The 25,725-nt window shown below is 37.1% G+C and overlaps 1 protein-coding gene and 1 non-coding gene across 8 annotated transcripts in view; one reads left to right on the top strand and one right to left on the bottom strand.

Annotated features, from left to right (window-relative positions):
• Nucleotides 1-25,725, bottom strand: part of HDAC9 (histone deacetylase 9) — a 986,419-nt gene that overhangs the window by 606,686 nt on the left and 354,008 nt on the right. The gene's annotated exons all lie outside the window — the stretch shown is intronic.
• On the top strand, nucleotides 9,200-9,306 carry LOC122675058. The gene has a single exon (XR_006335205.1). It is a non-coding gene; the product is annotated as a U6 spliceosomal RNA (small nuclear RNA).

The following is a 25,725-nucleotide window of genomic DNA, read 5'->3' as shown; positions in this document are numbered from 1 at the left end:
TATATAAAAATAAAGCCTCATTTAGCAATGCAAATTTTTATGAAAACATAATGTATTGAATTTACAATTTACAAGGTACAACCATTTGTAACAGATGTTAAATGTTTTATACCCTTTTCTTTGCAAAGAAGTTAAATGAAATATTTATTGCATATGTGAAACATCAAACAGTCCCTCATGATAATTCCACAACTTAAAATTAAGACAGATGGATTTTTAAAGATCAGTCTATCTTGAAATTAGTATAAAAACAAAACAGCTACATTTGAATTTTTTAATGAAAAATGAATAGAATTGAGGAATATTTTCCAATTTGCTGTACTGTTATTCACAAGAGTTTCTGATAGATTTACACAAACTTTCAACAACTGCAGACTTTTATCATTAAAATTACTACCTGAACACTTGAGATAGGTGACCCAAAAATAATCTTTGCACAATTTCATTTGGAGTAGAAGCCTCTTAAAATATTTCAATTATATTGTAAGTGAATTATAATATGGACTTGATCAGTAACAGATTTTTTTAAATGTACTTTTTCTCACATACTACTTCAATATATTCAAAGAAAATAGGTAACAGCCATCAAAATAAGTATTTATTTATTAGCAGTAGTACTATTAGTAAAGCACAAGTGTTATTTATTTCAATCTTGACATAGTCCATATAAGCACAGATGTTGATCTTCCTGTGCTGAACACTTTCTTCTAGATGGTTTAAGCACAAACAATGAACATTCACATTTCCAACATAATACACAGTTCAGTATGTGGAAAGTAGCATTATTCTCAATTCCAGGGGAAGATGCAAACAGAAGTATAGCAGAATTCTTCAACAAAAGCCTCAAATCTGAGAGGTTAGGAATAGCGTGCATCACCAGGTTTTTGATAAGAAATTTATGCCAATTTCCACAAATGTTTTTCCATTCATTAATTTAAGATTTATTGGTTGTCAACCATGAGCAAGATCCCTTACTAGGCACTGGAAGTCCCTCCCCCAAAATAAGTGTAAGTATATGTCCTTATGAGATTTCATTATCTATCAGAACAAACAGATAAGTATAATGGTTACAAAACAATGCGCTCAACGGAGGAATGGAAAAGGGAGCTGGCAGTGAGAACACAGGGAAAAGGGAGGTTCCCAAGGGCAGAGAATCTGCCGCAGTCCCTGCTGTAACACGGCTGCCTAGCTTAGAGTTGGAGTCTAGTGAGATGTTGAAAGTGTTAGTCATTCAGTTGTGTCGACTCTTCGAGAAACTACAGACTGTAGCCCCCAGCCTCCTCACTCCACAGGATTCTCCAGGCAAGAGTACTGAAGCAGATTGCCTTGCCCTTCTCCAGGAGGTCTTCCCGATCCAGAGATTGAACCCAGGTCTCCTGCATTGCAGGCATATTTTTTACTGTTTGATCTAACTAAGAAGCCCTAGTCTAGACTAGAGTCTAGTAGGTGATCAACAAGCCTTTGTTAAGTAGCTGGATGGATAGATGGATGAAGCTGGACTTTCCCTTGGAGAAGGAAAGCAACAATGGATAGATACAGATTCTAAAAGACATAATTAGATTTGTCAGACAGATAGGGCTAAACATTTGGGCTAAGGCACAAAAGCCTGGATGCATGTTTTATTCAGAACCCTTCAAACAGCACTTGTCCAGGGGAAAAGTGGCGAGAAATGAACAGGAGATAAGATTGAAGAGGTAAAAAGGACGCAGTGAGGAATTCTGATTTTACCACGTAGGCAATGGAGATGGTACTCAGCACAGGGTTATTTCTATACATACCAATTTCTCAGTAAATCCTTACTGAATAAACTGAATGATTTTCTCGCAATAGATAAAGAAATTAATGTTGAAATATAGTGAAATTTATATGTAATTCACAGTCATACTCACCATCAAATGTATCATGCAGTATTGAAATCAGTATATAATTCCCTCATTCATAATACAGCAAGAAGTGATTTAAGGTTTACTTTTTAAGACATCATAGGAGTAGGAGAATAATAATAATGCTAGCAGCAATGAGTATACATCAGCAAGGCTTCATCACATATATTTAGTCCTTTTTCCGAAGTCCATTCACAACTAGTATCTCATTTGGTTCTTTCTTGTTTTGGAGTTCACAGTGTTATTGGAAGTATTATGAACAGGTATTAAAATTACCCAAAAACAACTTTTGGTTAGGTATCAAAATGACTTTCATGGACTAGGAAGCAATAAATGGCAAAGCTGCATGGCCGTGGTACAACCATATTAAGGGAGTCATTGTCCCAACTCTCCTGACTTTATCAGGCTGTAACCTTAAAAATATGAGAGGAGGAATCCAACAAATCTCTCCTACTTTTATATGATCAGAGAAGTAAAAAAGCCAAAGGCCTTTGAAATTTAATATATTATTTTATATGATCACTAATATCTAACCACTAACTTCCTTCCATCCTCTTCAGTTCTGTCGCTCAGTCCGATTCTTTGTGACCCCATGAATCGCAGCATGCCAGGCCTCCCTGTCCATCACCAACTCCTGGAGTTTACTCAAACCCATGTCCATCGAGTTGGTGATGCCATCCAGCCATCTCATCCTCTGTCGTCCCCTTCTCTCCTTCCCCCAATCCCTCCCAGCATCAGGGCTTTTTTCAATGAGTCAACTCTTCACATGAGGTGGCCAAAGTACTGGGGTTTCAGCTTCGGCATCAGTCCTTCCAATGAATACCCAGGACTGATCTCCTTTAGGATGGACTGGTTGGATCTCCTTGCAGTCCAAGGGACTCTCAAGAGTCTTCTCCAAAACCATAGTTCAAAAGCATCCATTTTTCAGCGCTCAGCTTTCTTTATAGTCCTACTCTCACATCCATACATGACCACTGGAAAAACCATAGCCTTGACTAGACGAACCTTTGTTGGCAAAGTAATGTCTCTGCTTTTTAATATGCTGTCTAGGTTGGTCATCACTTTCCTTCCAAGGAGTAAGCGTCCTTTAATTTCATGGCTGCAGTCACCATCTGCAGTGATTTTGGAGCCCAGAAAAATGAAATCTGACATTGTTTCCACTGTCTCCCCATCTATTTCCCATGAAATGATGGGACCAGATGCCATGATCTTAGTTTTCTGAATGTTGAGCTTTAAGCCAACTTTTTCACTCTCCTCTTTCACTTTCATCAAGAGGCTTTTTTAGTTCACCTTCACTTTCTGCCATAAGGGTGGTGTCATCTGCATATCTGAGGTTATTGATATTTCTCCCGTCAATCTTGATTCCAGCTTGTGCTTCATCCAGCCCAGCGTTTCTCATGATATACTCTGCATGTAAGTTAAATAAGCAGGGTGACAATATACAGCCTTGACGTTCTCCTTTTCCTATTTGGAACCAGTCTGTTGTTCCATGCCAGTTCTAACTGTTGCTTCTTGACCTGCATACAGGTTTCTCAAGAGGCAGGTCAGGTGGTCTGGTATTCCCATCTCTTTCAGAATTTTCCACAGTTCATTGTGATCCACACAGTTGAAGGCTTTGGTGTAGTCAATAAAGCAGAAATAGATGATTTTCTGGAACTCTCTTGCTTTTCCGATGATCCAGCAGATGTTGGCAATTTGATCTCTGGTTCCTCTGCCTTTTCTAAAACCAGCTTGAACATCTGGAAGTTCATGGTTCACGTATTGCTGAAGCCTGGCTTGGAGAATTTTGAGCATTACTTTACTAGTGTGTGCGGTCCGTCCTCTTAGAGGTTCCTTAAGGTTTCATTGTTGCATTTTCAATCCACAGTGTTACAGAAGGAGTTTCTAGTGTGTGCATCATAATGCCAATACAGTCCGATGTGGGACAAGAAGAAATGGGTTGGGATATGATGTGAAGGTATGGGAGGAAAGGAAGAGCGGGGAGAGGCAAGGGATGGGAAGAGGAGAGGAGAGATTAAGAGAGGCAAGACATGGCATGGCTTCGAGAGGCAAGGTCGGGCAAGGCTAGAATAGAAAATCTCCAACACATATGGTGAAGGTATTAGATTAATGAAACCTACACTTCAGTTATATGAAGTAGTAGTAATAGTAGTAGTAGTGTTAGTCAGTCATGTCTGACTCTTTGTGACCCCATGGACTGTAGCCAACCAGCCTTCTCTGTCCACAGAACTCTCTACGCAAGAATACTGGGGTGGTTTGCCATTTCCTTCTCCAGAGGATCTTCCTGATCCAGGGATCGAACCCTGGTCTCCTGCATTGCAGGCAGTTCTTTAAGCCATCAGGGAAGCTCCCTCAGTTAGATGTACGTATGCAAATAAACATAATTTAAAATTCTTTTTATTACTGTTTGTTGTAGTCAAAAGTTTGAAAAACATGAAATTAGGAGAATAAGCTTTAAATTCAGACTCAGGCAACTTCCAGTTTTTGCATTTCTGCCTCTTGGATTTTGATAGACTGACTGCTCAGAAGCCTCAGTTTCCTAATGTGAAACAAAGATGATAGTCTTTACATTATAGAACTGTTATAACTTTTAAAATTTAAATGAACTAATGTGTGAAATGCCTATAAGAATTCCTAACACCCCAGAAACAGTCATAAATTATATTATTTTATATTGTAATTTCTTAGGAAATTTTACATGAATACAACTTCAATGAGTTCTTCAAATATTTTACTTAAATACTGAAAAAAAATAATTTAAAGAAGAATCTACTGTATTGAAAAGTCTATATTTGATGTCAGCTGTTAGACTCGATTGGAAATGTATCTAAACAGCAAAAAATTCAATGATTTGGTTTAAAAAATTTTTGAATTTTTGCCTCTCCAAGTTTAAACTACACGTCTTACATTCATTCTTGAATTATTTGCAACAGCATGGGGAAGTTATATCAAAGACATATAATCTATATTCATCTTTGTTTTTATTACAAACATAAGCATAAAGTCAGGTTTAAAACACACACACACACTCAAACTTCCACTGGCCATGTGCAACTGAGAACATGGAAAGAAGTACCAGTATCCAATGAAGAGTATCCTTCTACAGATGTGGAAGGATGGGTAGCACATTTGTAACCAAAGAGAAACCAAATACCACATTCTTGAGACATGAGCACTTGGCTGAACTAAGGAAGCTGGTGGTGGGAGGTGTAAGATAAGGAACGATCATGAGAAGAAAGCAGACAAATCATTTTTGATGGCAGACATCTTCCTAGGCATAGGTGATACAGCAGTTCCAAAACAAAGTCTCTGCCTCTATGAAGTTGATTTTCTACTCAAGGGTGACAGACTATAAACAACCAAATAAACACACAGCCTGATGCTCGGTGATACGCACAGCACCTGGGAGAAACCAGGGTCTGGGGAAAGGGAGTGCGGGGTGAGATAGCCTGCGCAGGGGTAGCACTGCTATTTTATACAGGGTGGTCCGGAAAAGTCTAAGAAGGTGACAATTGAACATAGCTCTAAGATTCATGCATTGAGCCACACAGATATCTGCAATATGAAGTCTATCTATCTGGCCAGTAGGAACAGCGTGTACAAAGGCACCAAACTGGGGTGTGCTCGGCATGTTGACCATAAGGCAAGAAAACCAGTGTGGTAAAAAAGACTGGCAGGAGATGAATCAGAATGAGGGGAAGCACGGACTTACACACTCTGGGGTACACTTCTGCTTTTTACTCTGAGAAAGGTGAGAAGCTACTGGAGGGTTCTGAGCAGAGGACAGAGACGGTATCACTTGGGCTGCCAGATTTAGAATAAAACAAGGACAAAGTGGGAGGCTGAGGAATTTAGAGTAGAAGCAAAGAGATCACTTAGAGTGATACAGTAATGTGAGAGACAGGAAGCGACCAGGATCAGGGTCAGGATTACAGCAGAAGTAGCGCTAATAGGATTCCAAGACAGATTGGTTGTGGAATGGGAAGACTGTTCCAGCTAAGGTAGATATAGGAAACTGAAATTCTAAAATGAAGGAATGAATGAGTAAATTATTAAGTAGATAAGAAGGGCAGGAAGAAGGTAGATTTAGCATGCAAATATTTACATTGAGAGAACTCAGAATAAATCCTACCCCTGCTGACTGAGTACTCACTGACAGTTGGGGGCAGGTACTTTTTCCAAGGTGTCTTAGAAAAGATGAGACTCTAGGCAAGAACAGCACCTATATCGCCTTAAAGGTTTGACCCACTACAACAGAAATTTACAAATAGAACAGAGCCTTCAATTTGAAATAATCAGTCAGTGACTAAAGGGAAAGCATATTAGGATATCGTGGTGCCTGCAACAATTGGTTGTTACTCTCCAGCCAGCTAATTCCAGCCAGGCAATGAAGGTAATTGTACTAAGGATCAAAGAGTTGGGCTCCTACAGAGAAGCAAGTGCATACGTTGCCAATATTTCATCATTCAGAGCTACTTTTCTTCTTTTTCTAATATGAAAGCTATAAAAGGGGGGAAAAGTCCCTGAAAGTGCTATTGTTAAGACCAAAAACTAATTAGTCATTGCTTCCCAAAGTGTTATGTGAAATGTCTCCAGAAATAATGGTCTGCTTTCTCAGATTTTATAGGTTTGCTGAGTCTAGTGTTCTCTGGAATTTCCTGTTTCCCTTGCTAGGGAAGATTGAGTAAACTTTACAAGTCATCTTGAGTAACACAAGCCTTTCAATAAAGGCAATCATTTGTGGATTCATAAAGTATACAACGAGACTTGAAATAAAGATGAGAGTGGTAAATAAAAGTAATTCCAAGATTGTGTATATGAGTGTGACTAAACTGTTTGGCTATTATAGGCCTGAGGTAGGCATTTTATACTCTTTGAAGATACAGAATGAAAAATTCACATTTCCTTTCAGGGTGTTCAGATGTCAAATAAATTATGGTCTAAATACGGTAACCCAATGCCCCTAATGTTTATAAATAATTTGGGCCAATTCAATTGTAAATTATATAGATATCCTTGGATAAAAGCTGTTGCTGGATATTAAGTACCACTGTCATTGTACTTTAGTAAAATATTCAGATTCTATGCTTCTCACTAAGATTATAAAAACTGTATTAGAATTTGTGTAAGTGCTGCCCCTGATATGGTAACCCACTTGGCAAACTGGCACTTAGAAAGAATGACAAATGCCTTTATCACACCAGCTGCCTTCAGATGTTCCCATGAACAAAAGATAATAAATATAAACCACTGACAATTCTTTTCTAAAACTCTTGATGTATATGCCAATCAATTCCCTGGACTCACCCTACCTGATATAGTCACATGAGGTTCTTAATTATGCCTGACTTATTCAGGGAAAATATTACACGTTTTAATACCAAAAATAAAATGCAAAAACTGAGTCTGCATGTTGGCAGTTGTATATCCACATGTGTGCATGCTAAGTTGCTTCAGTTCAGTTCAGTTTAGTTGCTCAGTCATGTCCGACTCTTTGTGATCCCATGGACTGCAGCACGCCAGGCCTCCCTGTCCATCACCAACTCCCCAAATTTATTCAAACTCATGTCCACTGAGTTGGTGATGCCATCCAACCATCTCATCCTCTGTCATCCCCTTCTCTTCCCACCTTCTCTGCTTCAGCTGTGTCCTACTCTTTGTGACCCTATGGACTGTGCTCCTCTGTTCATAGGATTCTGCAGGCAAGAATACTGTAGTGGGTTGCCATGCCCTCCTCAAGGGGATCTTCTGAACCCAGGGGTTGAACCCATGTCTCCTGCACTGCAGGCGGATTCTTTACCCACTGAGCCACCTGGGAAGCCTTTGTATCCACATATCACCGTGCAGCAATACAGGGTCTGTTTCCCACTGAGAGGCAGCAACTATGCAGTCATATCCAAAGTAAGAAAGTATCTCTTCTGCTATCTCTTCCCAAAATTGAAAAATATCTACTGGCTTGTAGAAGGCAAGTTAACATCAATTCATTCCAATGGATAGGATTACTAATGTATAAAAAGGACCATCACAAGACGTATGACGATTCAACCTACATACATAGATCACAAGGATGTTGTTAAAGATACTTGCAGTTGGATTCTCGAAAGAGCCCAAACCTTGGATGGAGCTTGCCAGAAAGAAACTTCCTCCCTCTCAATGTTTTCTATAAATACAACGCATAATGAGTATTCAAATGTTAACTCTTCAGAATCACAACCCACATAGTACTTTATTCTTCCTGCCAAAGCACTGATATTTTAATATTAACTGGAAAAGGAAGAGCCTCTTCGTGAGCCATGTGTAGGACTTACTTAGATGTTAAAATATGCCAAAGAGGTCATCCACTTCGGTATTTTCAAAACTTAAAATCCAATTTAGTTGAAAAAGCTTTAGCAGAGGAAAATCAGAAAGCTCTAACACGTGTCACCTGCCCACTCAGCTGTAAATGGGAAGCGTGTCATGCCACCTTCAACTCAGCATTTTTCTCTTTCATGATAAGATGAGTACTTGCTGGGTAATCTTAGCTCCTATCCAATTTCAAAATAGAGTTCTTGTGATATGTCTCAGATGCAAATTATCATTTTACAACCAATTCTATATGTGCTTGAGCAAAATTTTCTGCAAAAATAATTTTTAAAATAATAATTTTGATTTTGCCTGCTTCTAAAATTTTTAAATCTATCTGGACACAATCCTGCAGGCTGTCTACAAATTCCTGCTCAATTAATTGTATTTAAAGCAAAAAGGTTCAACTCTCTGAAAGCTATATATGACAAGAAAAGAGCAGGCTTGCTATCCTTAGAAATTAAAATTCATAATAATATTTTCATAAGCCTTTCCTAAGTAAACTACAGATAACTTTGTCACAAAACATATGAGCAATCTGAATGAAGAATAAAACAGTCTTAATTGGAAAGTCACATCATAGTTTACTATCATTGCTATTGTTTCATTCAACTATTAATGGCTAATGGGAGGGAAATTAGAAATTTAATTTTTTGATGATATTTCTATAAAAGTCATATAAATCATATAACATCTGTAAAGGCAAAACAGAAATAATGCTAAATGTCTCCCTCTTCTGAGGAATGTTGTCATTATAAAGGAATAAGAAAAAGAATTCTGAAAAATTAAACCACTATATAAACACTATTTATCAATAAGCATAAAAAACCAAAACTTCTAGAATCTATAGCAAACTTAACATTTTCCCTACTTATTTTGCTTTCTAACTATTGAGGAAAACATAAACAGACTCAGAGATATAGAAAACAAACAAGTTATCAGTGGGGAGGAGCAAGATAAGATTAAGAGATATAGTGCTCGCTTCGGCAGCACATATACTAAAATTGGAACGATACAGAGAAGATTAGCATGGCCCCTGCGCAAGGATGACACGCAAATTCGTGAAGCGTTCCATATTTTTAGAAAAAGAAAAGAAAAAAAAAAGATTAAGAGATATAAACTATTATGTATAAAATATATAAGCATAAGGATATATTGTACAGCACAGGTAATTATAGCCATTATTTTTTAATAACTTTTAAGGGAGTATGCTGCTGCTAAGTCGCTTCAGTCATGTCCGACTCTGTGCGACCCCACAGACGGCAGCCCACCAGGCTCCCCCATCCCTGGGATTCTCCAGGCAAGAACACTAGAGTGGGCTGCCATTTCCTTCTCCAGAGCATGAAAGTGAAAAGTGAAAGTGAAGTCACTCAGTCATGTCCGACTCTTAGCAACCCCATGGACTGCAGCCTACCAGGCTCCTTCGTCCATGGGATTTTCCAGGCAAGAGCACTGGAGTGGGGTGCCATTGCCTTCTCCGATTAAGGGAGTATAGTCTACAAAACTACTGAACCACTATGCTGTACACCTTAAACTAATATTGTAAATAAAATAAATGAAAACTTTAATAAAAATAAATACATTTATAAATGAGAAAAAAAGAAAATATTTAAAGAAAAAATGTTATTACTTGTTTGCCTTATAAAATATAAGTAGAGAAATCAAAGACAAAATGGAGGATGGCTCTACTTCTCCAAAATATAAAAAAAAATTTTTTCACATGTGAAATTTAATTACTACCTTGAAGGAAAGTATCCCAGCACAGTGTCCCAGTAACCTGAGAATGAAGACAGTGGTCAATGAAGTCTGTTCTTTAAGCAGCTGCTTTAAGCATCTGGTAACATTTCATGAATAAAGCCCTCTCCTAATGGGACATCTAGTACCTAGAAAATAAACTCTCTCAGTACTGTTAGAGACGAAATAAATCAGGATTATTGATTTTCTAAAACTCTTTAAATAGAGATAAATATAAATACATACATAGATATTATATATATATATAATAGAGTACATAAAAATATATAGAATATACAGAGAACTATATAAACATATAGAAAGAAATACATAGAATAAAATATTTCAAATGAAGCACAGAAAATACCCAAAGGGGCTTCCCTGTGGCTCAGATGGTAAAGAATCTGCCTGCAATGTGGGAGACGTGGGTTCGATTCCTGGGTTGGGAAGACCCCCTGGAAGAGGGCATGGCAACCCACTCCAGTATTTTTGCCTGGAGAATCCCCATGGACAGAGGAGCCTGGCGGGCTACAGTCCATGAGGCTGTACAGAGTTGAACATGACTGAGCAACTAATCACAACACAAATACCCAAAAAAGAAAAAAAAAAACAACTATCTGTTGAAATTTTCACTCAGCAAAACCCTACAAAGGTGTTAAATTTTAAACATTCATAAAAATAATCAACCCTTTTTTTTTTAAATAAAAAGTTACCTTTTCTGACTAAACTGTAGTGTTCTGGGTAACTGGATTGTAAAAAACAAGTATTAATAAAATCCACTATTTTAAACCTGTTATAATGTTAGATATAATGTGTCTCAATTACCCAAGAGCAGTCTGCTATAGAGTAACTTTGTTAGAAAACTAATGTAATCATAGCTTTTAGCTCAGTAGAGATCTTTCTTTCCAATTACACTTTGGGGCTTATACAGCACCATTGGATTGGAAGTTTTAAAACCTAGCCTCTCCCTCGTCAAACTCAGGACTGTAGAGAAGCAGTGAAATTATTAACATAAACTCCAATAGGAAATGAGTCTAGAGAGGGGGGAAAATAACCTTCAACTCAGTCCATTCTAAGGTTAGTGGCAGTTTGGGGTTATTTGTGTGTGTGTGTGTATGTGCTAATGACAGGTTGGGTTGTGGCCTGCTGCTACTTCTTCCAAACCCCACGGTGATTCCTTCCTTTCCCATGACCTCTTGCCAGACTTCTGCTTTCCTTCCCCACAGGCTTGGTTTCCCTCTGCTTTGAAGATTTTGTTTTACAAAATCAGTGCCTCACTCTTGCGTATTAGAATGCTCTTTGGAGACCACCACTAGTAGTCAGTGGATGGAAACTGCGTGAAGTGGAGTAGATTCAGATTTTCCTCATGTGTATGAGTATTGCCTTATAATCTATTTACACTTTGCATATGCATTCTCCAACCAGGCTCTCTTACCTGCCAGTATTAAATCTCCTGTTGTGATTACCTGGTTGATTGTTGATTGCCAACGTCTTCTCCTTATGATCCTTTCTCCCCAACAATTACCCTCCACATTTTCTTTACTAAAATATCTTAGGATTGAAAAAAACAACAAGATAGGGGGAAACTAAGGAGAATGGGAAGAGTTTGCAGACTCTTTTCTCACCACTTATTGTCCAATAGAAGACGTACACTAGGGAAGAAAAAGTCTTTAGTGTACTTGGAAGGAGAATCAACCAGAACTAAAGCATGCATTTCCAGATGTGAGAATGTATCCTCTATCATTTGGGGAAATAAGTGGAGTAAAAGTAGAATGATAAGATCTACATTCAGACACAGTGAGAAAATGCAAGAATACAGAATCCTAAAAATAGATTACAAAGAAGAAAATTACATTATGCCAGCCACAGGAAAACAGGGTTAAGGCATTAAAGATATGCCCAAACCAGGAGTCTCCACCACAAGGATCCCTTCTGGGGTCGGTCCAGGGCTCAGCCTCCACAAACAATAACAACCAGACTTTTAAGATTTAGTGCCGTCCTTACAAGAGACTGTTTTCACTCAGGGCCCTCATTAATCTTTTGCATTCACTTCGAGTCTAATCACGTGACGAGCTAAGGTTAAGAGTCTGTTCTTGGGGAACTAACTGCTTACTTGTGAGGTAAACTCACTCATCCGTGACACTGAGCTACCAGGAGGGCAGTGAAAGAAATAATTTAGGAAATTATGCCCTGGAAGTTTCATGTTATGAATGTGTGAATCTGTCTCTGAGCTTCCAAGTTACCTCATTTGGGGAAAAGTTCCTGTATCTTTCCAGACAGAAAAAGCACTGTATTTTTTTTGTGTGTGTGTTTCTTTGTGTTTTTAAGAGACATTACATTTACCAATTTTACTGCAAGTTTGAAGATCAAGATTTGGGGGAAATTGTTTTGAAATTTACTTGTTTCTTATGTAGTCACTTTTAAATTATTTTGTAAAATTATTCTAAATGTGGAATACTTTCTTGAAAACACTACAGAATCAATCAGCTAAGCAGTATTTTTTCTAGTCCTCTAATAATATAGTTTTTACTACGAATACACAAATTTGAAGGGAGAGGGATGGGACACAGTACAAAAGGAACATTTGAACCTTAAAGTAAAAGCAAATCAAGGCAAGAAATCAAGGTGACATGGTGTGTGTCTCACCATGTCCACAATATAACCGTACCTTTACATTCTCTGTTACATCTGCCTAGGATGCTCCTTCATCAGATCTTTGCACATCAGCCTTTTTCTTATTCAGATATCAATTTAAATGCCACCTCCTTGGAGAAGCCATCCTTGATTGAAAGCAGGCTTTCAGGTACACTTGACTTCTTCACTTTTAATGTCTCCTGAGCAACATTCCTACCTGGTATTTTCTTCAATCATTTTATTCCCCTCACTCTACCCCTAAATTAAAACATGAGCTCTATAAGAGCAGGACTCTTTCTTTTTCACCTCTGAGTCCCTGTGATCCATAAAAATGTCTGAGAGAGATTAGATATAAAAATTTGTGGAGGCAAAGAATAAACAAATAAATGAATGAGTACTCCAAAGAGTTTACTCATTCTGCGGCAAAAATTTTACAAGTTATTAGAATGAAAAATCTATATCGATAAGAAACTGAAGTATCACTGATACAAGGCTGTAGACAAAAGCATAAATAAAGCAGGAACTCTGTTTATTGTGGATTATTATGCCATGACCTAAACTTCAAATCCAGAGTGATTTACTAAGATTCCACTATTACAGATGATGTGAGCACACTAAACTTCGATACTGTTAGCTCTGGCAATCACAAAAAGTAACACGAGAGAAGTCAGTGATTTCTGCAAACAAAATAACTGCAGAAAGTACACCTATTCCTGGGCCTGTATTCAGACTTCATGTCAACAGTCTAGAAAGATAAACAAATCATCCTGCGTAATTAGATACTATGCTTGTCCCAAGTGCGGGGAAACTACATTTAGGAAGAGAATGTTTGTTCCTGCCTGGCCTTCTAAACAACTCCAGCAATTTATCTAATCTCAGTGGTTTATGAGTTTTGTTTATCTCATTGAAGTCCGCTTCTCTGTTCTAAACATTTCTGGAAAACAGCAGAGCTTTTCCTCTCCACTCACAGTGCCTGGCTGTGCCTGTGGCTGGAATCTGCAGGTGCAGGCCTCAGAGATTCATGGACAGCCACCAGTGAGAGCTGCACCCTTCCCCGAGCACGGGAGGCAGGCTGCAGGGACTTTTCACAGTGAAGGTAAATGCTGGTAGTTTCTAATGAACCTACTCAGTGACACGTCCTTGCAGCTATTTTCACAAAGAAGCCAGAGAGCTTTTATAAAAATGGAAGTAATTTTTTTCTTCTTTTTTTTTCCCTGCCATTTATTTTTATTAGTTGGAGGCTAATTACTTTACAATATTGTAGTGGTTTTTGCCATACATTGACATGAATCAGCCATGGATTTACATGTATTCCTCATCCCGATCCCCCCTCCCACCACCCTCTAAATTTCAGGAGATCTTAGCAAAAGAAAAGATTTATTTAAAAACGAAAACAGGTCGTGGTCATGCTTCTTCTGGAATATCTGTGTCCTTTGCTTTTCAAGACTTTTCAAAGTTCTAATAGGCTTATTTCAACACTAGAATATAATTTATCATTAGCAACATTCTCCTCTTTAAATAAAAAACTCTGTGTAATAATAGGAGCAATAAATAGTGTGTAGAATAGTCATTTGCTCCCCTTTGGAGATTCTGAACAGTGTCTGGAGAGAGACATATTGCCACAATTTGGAAAACACTGAAGCTCGTCTCCTCTCCTGGAGGTAGTGGGGCACCGGGTGTTTCCCTGACACAGAGCTAGAGTCTTATCTAGAGCTTTACCTTAGCTGTGGCACCTTGGGAAGTTATTTACTTTCTTTAAGACTTAATTTCTTTATTTTTAAAGTAAGAATAATGATGAACATGTCACAAAGTTATTTTATTATATCATCATTGAAATATTATTATTAATGTTGTCATTGAAAAGACATTTTTCTCCCTGGCTGTGATGGTTAATTTTATGTGTCAACTCCACTGGGCTAAAGGGATGTCCAGATAACTGGTAAAACATTATTTCTGGGTGTGTCTATGAGGATATTTCAGGAAGAAATTAGCATTTGAATCAGTAGACTGAATAAAGTACTAGTGGACATAATATAATCTGTTTTGAGCTTAACTAGAGCAAAAAGGCAGAGAACAGGTAAATTTGTTCTTTTAAGCTCCACCTGGTGCATCCATTTGCTGCCTTCAGACATCCTGGTTCTCAGGACTTCAAACCCAGGCTCACACTACACACAGCCTATTTTTCTAATATACTGGCCATATGTTCATGACAGACAGGGCAGAGACCAAGTCAGCTCCTGGTTCCTTGTCATACAGTAAAGATAAACAATATTGGGAAACAATAAAAATCAATCACAGTCTCTAAATACTGCTTATAAGTACTGAGGTAAAAATTGAGTTGCTTAGTCATTATGGAATAAAGAATAAAAAGGAACTACAAAGATGACCCAGGTTGACCATTCAAATACGTCCCCTTGTCCATAAAGATTCTATGAGCTGTAATAGCAAAGCATACTATCTTCAAGTAAAATGATGCTCCAAAAGAGAAACTTAACCAGGTTTCCTGAGTAATGTTTTATGGTAATCACTATTCATATAAAAATGAGTAGAACTAAAGTATTTGAACATAGCCAAAGAGGAGTTTCTAGACTACTGGAGTACCCAGAGCAGTAAAATGAAAATGTTATGGGGAGTGAACATAGGATGACCCACTTGTACTTTTGCCAAGTATTTACTTTAAAAATAAAACATAACACCTTACCATCCATCTGCTATCTTAACAAAGTCAATAAAGTATGGAGCTTTATCATTAAAAAAGTAGAAAAGACTAGTCAAAAGTAGGGTTTTTAATGGAATAAATTCAGTTTTATGAAAAACTCTTTTTTTTTTCTTCTTATTCTTCTGTGTCCTGGTACAAACATCCTAAAAATCTTAAAAGATAAGGACTTATCTATGGATATAACTTTGTGAACCACCTACATCATTTTTTAGATTGCCCACAATCATTTTATTTCATTAATTTATTGAAGAAAAACTTCGATGTTTGTGTGGATATAGTTTTTGGTTTATATGTTTTTATAGTTTTAATGAAGAGCTTTTTGTTTTCTGAAAAAAATAAGTACAGAGACAATTCATTAGCCAAACTACTAGGATTTATTCCCTTAGTTTTACTTTCTGAAGCTGAAACTTTGGTATCCAGTCTCAAAATTTTCCCACTTCACTCTGCAACCAAGTATCAAGGAACTTTTGCTTTCAAATTGGATGAAGTAACAGAACTCAATTTACCCTTTTGCCTAAAACAACTAAACCCTGAAGCAAAACCAAAACCTGAAAAAATGGCTTTCAAGAGCCTGAGCTCAAGGCAACAAAGACTACTAATCCTAAGAGATGAAAAACAAATGAGGTGAGCCCTACAATTTGTCCACGTTTGTTGCCTTCAGAGAGTTTCTAGGCAACAGAACAGAGAGGGAAAGCCCCAGGGGAGCCTGATGGACTACCAGACATGAGAAGACAGACTGGAGATTCCACAGAGAATAAGGCAGCTAGATTTTTCATTACTGAAAAATTCAGAGCACTGATCATTCATTCAGAGTACTGGAGGGAGGAGGAGAGCTGCACAGAGATGGAACTCTAAAAATCAACAAAGAGTTTCTATTAATCATTTAGCAGAGTACCAACTATTACACATGCATGGAGAAACCACTTGAGTGAGAAAGAACACCTGAAAAATCTAGAGAAAAGACTGACTAGCACACACAGGCTAGGAATAGTACCTGCTTCCATCATCCAGGCCAAACAACCTCATAATATAAAAAGCATTGGGAAGAGTACCCAAAATGGTGTTGCATCAGTGCATGCGTTCTGCTAAGTCACGTCTGACTCTTTTGCGACCCCATGGACCATAGCCCACCATGGTCTTCTGTCTATAGAATTTTCTAGGTAAGAATACAGAAGAGACTCGCCACTTCCTTCTCCAGGGGTCTTCCCAACCCAGGGATCGAACTCACGTCTCTTGTGTCTCCTGCACTGGCAGGTGGGTTCTCTACCACTGGGCCACCTGGGAAGCCCCAGTATTGGGAAATAATTAGTCCAAAACTAAATCCTGATCTATTTCTACCAAAAAGTCCTTAAATGTAATTAATATTTGAAAGTATAAAATATTTATGTGTAACAGTTTACTGTATCCTAGCACAAAGCAAGACTTATAGGAATACAAAAATATTCAAAATCCAACAAGTTAAAATTCACAATGACTGTCTTCCAATAAAAAAAATTTCAGGCATTAAAAAAAAAGGCAGAAAAATTTGATCCATAATGAGGATAAAACCTAATCAATTGAAACTAACCCAAGCATTGAACCAGATGTTAATGGTTAATGGTTCTTTAGACAGTGATTTAGAGTGATTTAGACAGTCACTAAAACTAATGTACATGTTAAAAAAATTAAGTGGAAATATGGAAGATATAATAAAGATAAACACTGAACCTGAAAGTGAAAATTACAATGTGTAAGATGAAAAATACACTGGATGGAATAAATGGCAAACAGTACAAAAGAAAAGATTCATAAATGTAAAGGTACAGCAATTGAAATTATCCAAAAGAAAACACAGAGAGAAAAGAAATAAAATTATAATTAATCCTCAATTATCTATGGGACATCTTTAAACAGTCTGATATATATGTAATTAGAATCCCCAAAGAAATGGGAGAGGAACAGAAAAATATGTGAAGGAAATGATCCAAATTGGATAAACTCTGTAAGCCCACAGAGCCAGGCTGAGTGAGCTTCAAGTACAAGAAGCACAAAGAAAATTACACTTTAGTACATCATATGCAAACTCCTCAAAAGCAATTTTAAAGAGAAAATATTTTCTAAGTCCAGAGGAAAAGATATGCAACGTACAGAGTAACTAGGATAAGAATGAAAGCAGATAGCTCACTGGAAACTGTACCAACAAGGAGATATTGAAACAACTTGTTTAAATTTGGAAAAAGAGAAGACACAAGCGTGACATCACTATAGATTCCGTAACTATTACAAAGATGGTAAGGCAATATTTTGAACAACCTTTTTCAAATAAATTGGACAACTTAAAAAAAGGACAAATTCTTTGAAACACTAACAAAAGTCACTCGAAAAGAAATGAGTAACCTATGTCTATTACAGAAATTGAATATTTAGTTTAAAATGTTACCAGAAAGAAAACTCCAGGCTTAAAGGGCTTCACTTGTGAATTCTATCAATCATTTAAAGAAAATGTAATACCAATTCTATACAACTCCTCCAGAAAATTGAAGAGGAGATAATACTTTCCAACTCCTTTTATGAAGCCAACATTCCTTTGATACTAAAGCTTAGTAAGGATGCTACGAGAAAAGTATACATTAATATCCCTTATGAATTTAAGGGAAAATATTCTAAATAATATTTTACAAATTGAATTAAACAACATATAAAAAGAATAATATATCATGACTATGCATACATGTATGCTAAGTCGCTTCAGTCATGTCCGACTCTGTGCGACCCTATGGATAGCAGCCCACCAGGCTCCTCCATCCACAGGACTCTCCAGGCAAGAATACTGGCTAAGTCAGGTTTATACTAAAGTGCAAGGATGGTTTAATATTTGTTAACCAATCAATATAATTCCCCATGCTAACAAACTAAATAAAAACAAAGCAAAAAAATCCACATTTAATAACACATTAAAGACACAACAATATCTCAATATTAGATACTGAGAATCATATACATTTACATATATACATACACTTTGAGTTACTTCAGAATCAAAATATTTAAATGATCTTTGAAGGGAACACAATTGCAAAACTAAGTAGATATAGCTGCTAGAAATATCTAGCATGATAAATCTGTGGACACTGCTTTCACATTTCTCACCACAAAAAAAAAAAAAAGGAGAAGGAGGAAGAGGAATCAAAACAAGCAAAACAGTTTCTAAGCAGATTCAATTTTTCCTCTCATCATTATAAGAATGAAACAAACCGAAATGACAAATATATTAGTAAGTGTAGCTCTGTGTACCTGAAGTGCCTTACTAATCATTCTATTTAACGGTCAGCAGCTTAATGCCTCACTGTGACTGCTACTGGGCCAAAACATGAGGGTCTCACAGACCGGGGAATGATTCCTAAAGGATATGCTAGGGCTGCTGAAGCAAATGGTGGTAAGTCAAAAGTCTACTAGCAGCAGCTACTGATTAGCCAGTGTGAAAAGATTTCAATATTTTAACAACTGGTACAACTATGCTCATGTGAACTGGCTGAAATTAGCTCTGTGGAATTCTCGTGTGGACAGGAAAACTCATAGACATTAAGCAATCTATCAGCATCATCTTGTGATCTAAGAAATTAACTCTATTAGAGAGCCAGGAAGAGCAGCACCAGGAGACAAGAGATCAGAGTTCTTGCCCCATCTTGGACCAATTAGCAGCTGTGTAAACTTTGTCAAGCTACTTAATGCCTCTAAGCATCAGTTTTCTCATCTGTTAAACAAGAGGAAAGAGTTGAGAAAACAAAGAGAAGGATGGGAAACTATAAAGTAAGGAGAAAGGAAAGGCACAGGGGTCACAGAATGAAGAGACAAGGTAGAAGGACATGAAAAACAGAATTAGAGTAAAATATAAAGGGGTTCAAATAAGATTACTCTATAAAATGAGGAGAGAATAAGCAAGAAGTTTAGATAAAAATATTAACATCAATTATCCTCTATGTCTCCATTAAGTATAAATTCAAACAGGATGGTCTTCAAAAAATTTTTTAAAAAAGCCTTTCTTCTTCATTTGTTATATTTTTCTTGATTTCTTCTAAGAAATGTTTGTATCCACTGTAATAACGTTTTTCTATATACAAAAACAAAAGTTGATATTGTTACTAGACTGTCCATATAACTGGTTTACTCATTACAGACTAAACTATTTAACTCAGTGGGGAAAGGATGCAAAATACTGTGATACCTCCAAGATCATTTCTTTACTTACAATTTATTCCTTACACACATATAAAAGAGACTTTAGGTAGCTTAAACAAGCAAGTCTTAAGTAGTTTACACAATCCCTTTTGGGCCAACACAAAAATATGGAGGGTGGAGAAGAAGACATATTTTCCATTATGTGATAAAAACAAATACAAAAGTTATTTCTTTTTTTCCTTTTTTAAAAAGTTCCTCGGCTAGAACAAATCCGCCCATCTTAAATTTTAGAGTTTATCCTGTGAGTATTACAAAAGGGACATGATGTAATGTAATCGTATATACCTTTGCTTCATCTTTACAAAAATGCAATGAAATTAAATTTCTTTATTTAACAAATTAGGAAATATGACAGCTCTCCTTAGTTCAAATATTTTCCAAGTTTTCATTTCAATACATTTAAAAAATAAAGGCAAATAACTGTTTTTAAAATGCCTAAGTATTTTAATATCTTAGCAGCTTTCTAGTTATGGAATCTCTGTTTTAAAACATCATTAATTTACTTCTAATTTCTTCCCTCTGGCCTTCTAATTTCATTTGAGCTGAAATTTCTCATGTGTGGTCTTAGTCTGAAGTGAGTGTTTTAACACTGTCACTTAAAAATCTCATCACAACTGGCTTAAAAAAGAAAAAGTGTGGAATATTAAAGTATGTTTAGCTTAATGCTAAGACACAGCATCTACCACAGAGTTAATCATTATTAACTGATAAACCAAATGCTAAATATCTGGATTTTGAAGCAGCAAAAGCAGGAGCCTCAGTTCTATAGAGATATGTTTTTTCTCATCTAAAGTCTAAGTGTACAGAACAGTGATTGCCCAGCCTTTTCAAAATGCCCTTTAGTATCACCTGTTCTTCTGTGTATACATTTATTTTGCAGATTTTGCCTGGCAGACAGATTTTGTAGAGTAAGAATTAATATAGTTTCATAGCTTTTATAAATAAAGACACATGTAACAGCCAATCAGATCATCTATCATATATGAGAGAGAGTGTCATGGTCTGTCAATGTAATAAAGAGTTAAAAAGCTCAACTGGTTAAGTCCTCTGTAGCTCTGACTGGAGTAACATAATTAATGTTAGGAACACACAAATCTTAAGTTGGTGGATCCTTAGGGATCCAGAGATGGACTTCAGGTAGCAATCATTAGTTTCAGGAATTCTGCCCTTTTTTTCTTGTAGTTTTTTAAATTAAATCTAGAAAACTAGTAGTATATTATATTTATCACATACTTTTTCTTCAAGTTAAGTTTGATATGCTTATATTTCCTCCTGCTCTACTCTCCTATTGTGATATCACTGCACGAAATATCAATTCATATTGAAAAATCTTTGTAGAAAATCAGGTATTATTATTTTGCATGTCCTTCAAATTATGGTGATACTTTCCTTATTTAGTTAATGCAAGGAGGCATGCATGCTCAGTCATGTCCTGCTCTTTGAGACCCCATGAACTGTAGCCTGCCAGGCTCCTCTGTCCATGAGATTTCCCAGGCAAGAATACTAGAGTGGCTTGCCATTTTCTGCTCCAGGGGATCTTTCTGACCCAGGGATCAAACCAATGTCCCCTGAGTCTCCTGCATTGGCAAGCAGATTCTTTATCACTGCACCACCTGGGAAGCACCTATTTAGTTGACAGTTAAACCTAATAAATGCTTTCAAATAGATACAGCAGTAGATACATATTATTAATTCACAAATTTTACAATTTGCTTCTTAACCTAAGTCATATTTGGAACTAGGTAAGGACTGTTGCTGGAAGAAGCACAAGCTGGAATCAAGACTGCCAGGAGAAATACCAATAACACCACCCTTATGGCAGAAAGTGAAGAGGAACTAAAGAGCCTCTTGATGAAAGTGAAAGGGGAGAGTGAAAAAGTTGGCTTAAAGCTCAACATTCAGAAAACTAAGATCATGGCATCTGGTCTCATCACTTCAAGGGAAATAGATGGGGAAACAGTGGAAACAGTGTCAGACTTTATTTTTCTGGGCTCCAAAATCACTGCAGATGGTGATTGCAGCCAAGAAATTAAAAGACGCTTACTCCTTGGAAGGAAAGTTATGACCAACCTAGATAGCACATTAAAAAGCAGAGACATTACTTTGCCAACAAAGTTCCGTCTAGTCAAGGCTATGGTTTTTCCAGTGGTCATGTATGGATGTGAGAGTTGGACTATAAAGAAAGCTGAGTGCCGAAGAATTGATGCTTTTGAACTGTGGTGTTGGAGAAGACTCTTGAGAGTCCCTTGGGCTGCAAGGAGATCCAATCTGTCCATCCTAAAGGAAATCAGTCCTGAATATTCATTGGAAGGACTGATGCTGAAGCTGAAACTCCAGTACTTTGGCCACCTCATGTGAAGAGCTGACTCATTGGAAAAGACCCTGATGATGGGAGGGATTGGGGGCAGGAGAGAAGGGGACAACAGAGGATGAGATGGCTGAATGGCATCACTGACTCGATGGACATGAGTTTGAGTAAACTCCGGGAGTTGGTGATAGACAGGGAGGCCTGGTGTGCTGCGATTCATGGGGTCGCAAAGAGTCGGCACGACTGAGCGACTGAACTGAACTGAACTGAACTGAAGGACTGTTGCTGAAGGTGAAGCTCCAGTACTTTGGCCACCTGATACAAAGAGATGACTCACTGGAAAAGACCCTGATACAGGGCAATATTGAGGGCAGGAGCAAAAGGGGTCAGCAGAGGATAAGATGCTTAGATAGCATCACAGACTCAATGGACATAAATCTGAGCAAACTCTGGGAGGTAGTGAAGGACAGAGGAGTCTTGTAGGCTACACTCCATGGGTTCACAAAGAGGCAGACACGATGTAGCAACAGAACAACAACAACAATCTAATGATGGCCATATTCTAAAATCTTGAGGTGACATTTGTTACTGATGTGATTTAAATTGTTTCATAATATGCCTTAGTTTCTAAAGTTTTCCAAATCAATACTATTTCAAATAAAAAGAAAAATTATCCATATCACTCTATTGCTTTAATTTTTTAAGTTTTCATTATATGAAGAGTCTTTTTTATCTGCAATTTCTTATAATCTATATGTAATTTTAATCTCATGGTTGAGCTGTGAAAACATGGAATGTATCCCTATCATATGTGGCATACTTTTTTATTTTGCATAGTATTAACTTTGCTTTCTGCCATCTAGTAAAGAGTTCAGGCCCTGGAGTAAATCAGCCGTGAGAATGAGTCTCTTAAAGATATAATGCCCAGCAAGTTACTTCACTCAACTGAACTTCAGGGTCCTCATCCAACAGGACAAGCATTTCCCTATCATAGGTTTCCTATAAGACTGAGTGATGAAAATAAGCCTTTATAAGGCACACAGAATAAAGCCTGCCAACGAAGCTGCAAGCAATTGCTGCCACTATCCTTTACAGCCCTGGGGCAGCCATCTTTCACTGAAGCCCCTGCCTCATCCTCCTCCTCTTACTAGTGTATGCCATCTGCATTTCTTTTATATTTATTGCAGTTTTCCCATTGAGCTATTTTTGTTTGTTAGTTTCCCTGGCTAGGAAGTAAAGAGTATATAATGTAAGAGGAGACATATCCCCATCAGTTATTTTTAAATAGATTTTCCTCCGAGAGAAGCACCAAGTGAAAAACACACATGTATTGAAAGGAGGTCCTCAGTAACTGTTGTCGACTGACTTGGATCTTTCCTGAAGCTGAGATAACCCACCAGCACTCTGGATACACCAATACCCTGAGCTGGAACTCCTGGTTTATTGGCTTATTAGCACTTCCCAAACACTGACAGGCAAGCCTCTGCTGCAAACTGCTTCGAGTTGAGCAGCTTAGCGCCTTTTCACTCGGCAAGAGATGGATTTCCAAAACTAGGCTTCGACTCTCAAATACTTCCTTGACTAAATTCTAATTCCCTAAACCTGGCTTTTTTGTTTTTTTTTTTTAATCTTTGCCACAAAATGGAGTTTGCTTCCTGTACCTCTCACCAAAATAGGGCGCTTTTTGTAAAGCTTATATTTCACTGTTCTTCTAAGATTATCTGCTTGATAAGAATATCATTTGGAGTACTTTTTCATTTAATAAATTTTTAGATAGAAGTCCTGAAATGCATTCCTATTCTCATTCTCTTGCATTTCAACAGGTCAAAAGAACTTGTAATTCTTCCTTATTGAAGCAAAATATACTTAAATGAAAATAAAAGTAAGTAAAGTGAGAGAAGCAAGTATTTAAAAGTTATATTCCTTTCAGTATTATTGTATACTCTATTGTCACACATTTGAAAATGAGATTTTAAAGACTAAAGAAATCATAAAATTGCTTTTCAAGTCCTTATAAAAATATATTATCTTTACAGTGTTAGGTGTGTGTGCCTCTGTGTGTGTCTATAACTGCCATAATCAGAAAGCATTCTTTGTCAAAACAAACTTCTAAAGCTTTGGCACAGAGTTTTGTAAAGAAAGTTCTTATGACTGATACCAGAACTAAAAGATCCAACAGGCGTGTCCATCCAGCAAAATTTTATTTCATCATTAACACTGCCCAATGCCCTAAGCAGTCCTGGTCTTTGAGTCCCCACGGCATGCCCACCCTGTCTTATAGCATCTCCGTCCCCTACCCTTGCCCAGGTCTACCATTCTTGCCATTCCCCTACTCTGACCACAGGTAAACCAAGTTAGAAATAATCATTTTCCCAAAAAATGAATTTGAAGAAAGGGTCTATTTTTCTTTCTCAGCAACACATACAAATGGATGCAGTGTCTTCAAACTAAAACATTTATATTCACCAATAGAACGAGAAAACTCAGTATCTAAAGTTCCAAAAGAACTATTTATAGATGATGATTTAACCCTACAAGAAACAAACATAATCTGCCCTCTGCCACAATGGATAAAGACAAATATGAAATTAAAAATTAAAAATAAAACAAATACCTCCTATTGTTTATTTTCTACCCTTTTCTTAATTCAAATTAATTCATTTCACTATTTCCCCATGCTAAAACAAGCTATAATCCTAATTACAAAGAACTATTGGGGGGAAATGGTTAATTTAGCAAATATTTGAGGGCTTTTCCCCTAAAACCACATGTAAAACATAAGACAGTACAGCTTTCAAAAAACCACAGTCACATTACCTCTTCCAAAATTTAGTTTACTGTGTGGAATCATGTCGCTCACCACAGCTCCTGATGAAAAGGTGGAGTCAAAAAAGGAAGTATGCTAACATTTAAATATAACACAAGTGTAATTAAGCAAACACCATCTTCTGAATGGAAAATTCAAAACATGAGATTTACAGCACTTCACGTAGTAGAAGTAACTTCAGAAAAAAGGGCAGTTTCCAAGGGTTGAGAGGTGAATGCACAGGGTGTCACTAAGCTTTTGGTTAGTCTCAAAGAGGTACCACTGTGGCTAATTATTTTCTTCTATGCTTCTGTTGATAAGCATTATACTTTTCACTCTTTTGTGAAAAAAGACCCAAAGTTAATGAGAACCATAAAGATTCCTTAATCAGCTTACATTGTGAAAGAGTATTAAAGTCTCCACTTTCACAACAGGCACATGAAATACACACTTTTATGATATATTACTACCACAGGAACTTACATCTCTCTCCCCTTGAACCACCTGCAAATTTTAATAGTCATGTATCGCCAGGGTACCAGAAACTCATAAAAGTTTAACCTGCTAATTAACAAGTAGGTAAAGTTCCAGCCCTGTACCATAATTCGTTTGCTTCCAAGCATAGTCGGCATAACCAAGAAAATATTCTTTTGGATTGTTTTCCAAGGCAACTATATTCCAGACCCGATTCCTTACCCAGGTCATTAAGAAGTAAAAGCATACTATATATACATACATACACACACACACACACACACACACACACATAAAATCATGTCCTTAGGGAGGTGAAAAAGTTAGTGAAAATGGGGAGGTCTAAAAACAGATGTGATTATCTCCGAAAAGCTGCTACCAGGAGAATTTTACTTGGATTAGGTCACTCCTGTTTCAGATTCAATCTGTACCTTTCCCAGTGTGGTTGCAATATAGGTCTGTGCCTTATCTCATTCTCTTTACCTAGAGGCTGTAGTATAAACCACTATATATTTATTAGGGTTGTTTGTTCTTATATAAATATCCAAAACATGATCTCAAATATGGGGCCCACAAAACATAGAAATTTAAAGAAAGGATGGCAAGA

The sequence above is a fragment of the Cervus elaphus genome, chromosome 18, assembly GCF_910594005.1.
Source record: "Cervus elaphus chromosome 18, mCerEla1.1, whole genome shotgun sequence".
In the NCBI taxonomy this organism is placed as follows: domain Eukaryota; kingdom Metazoa; phylum Chordata; class Mammalia; order Artiodactyla; family Cervidae; genus Cervus; species Cervus elaphus.
Note: the sequence above shows the minus strand (reverse complement) of the source record. Positions and strands in the feature narration are given on the sequence as shown.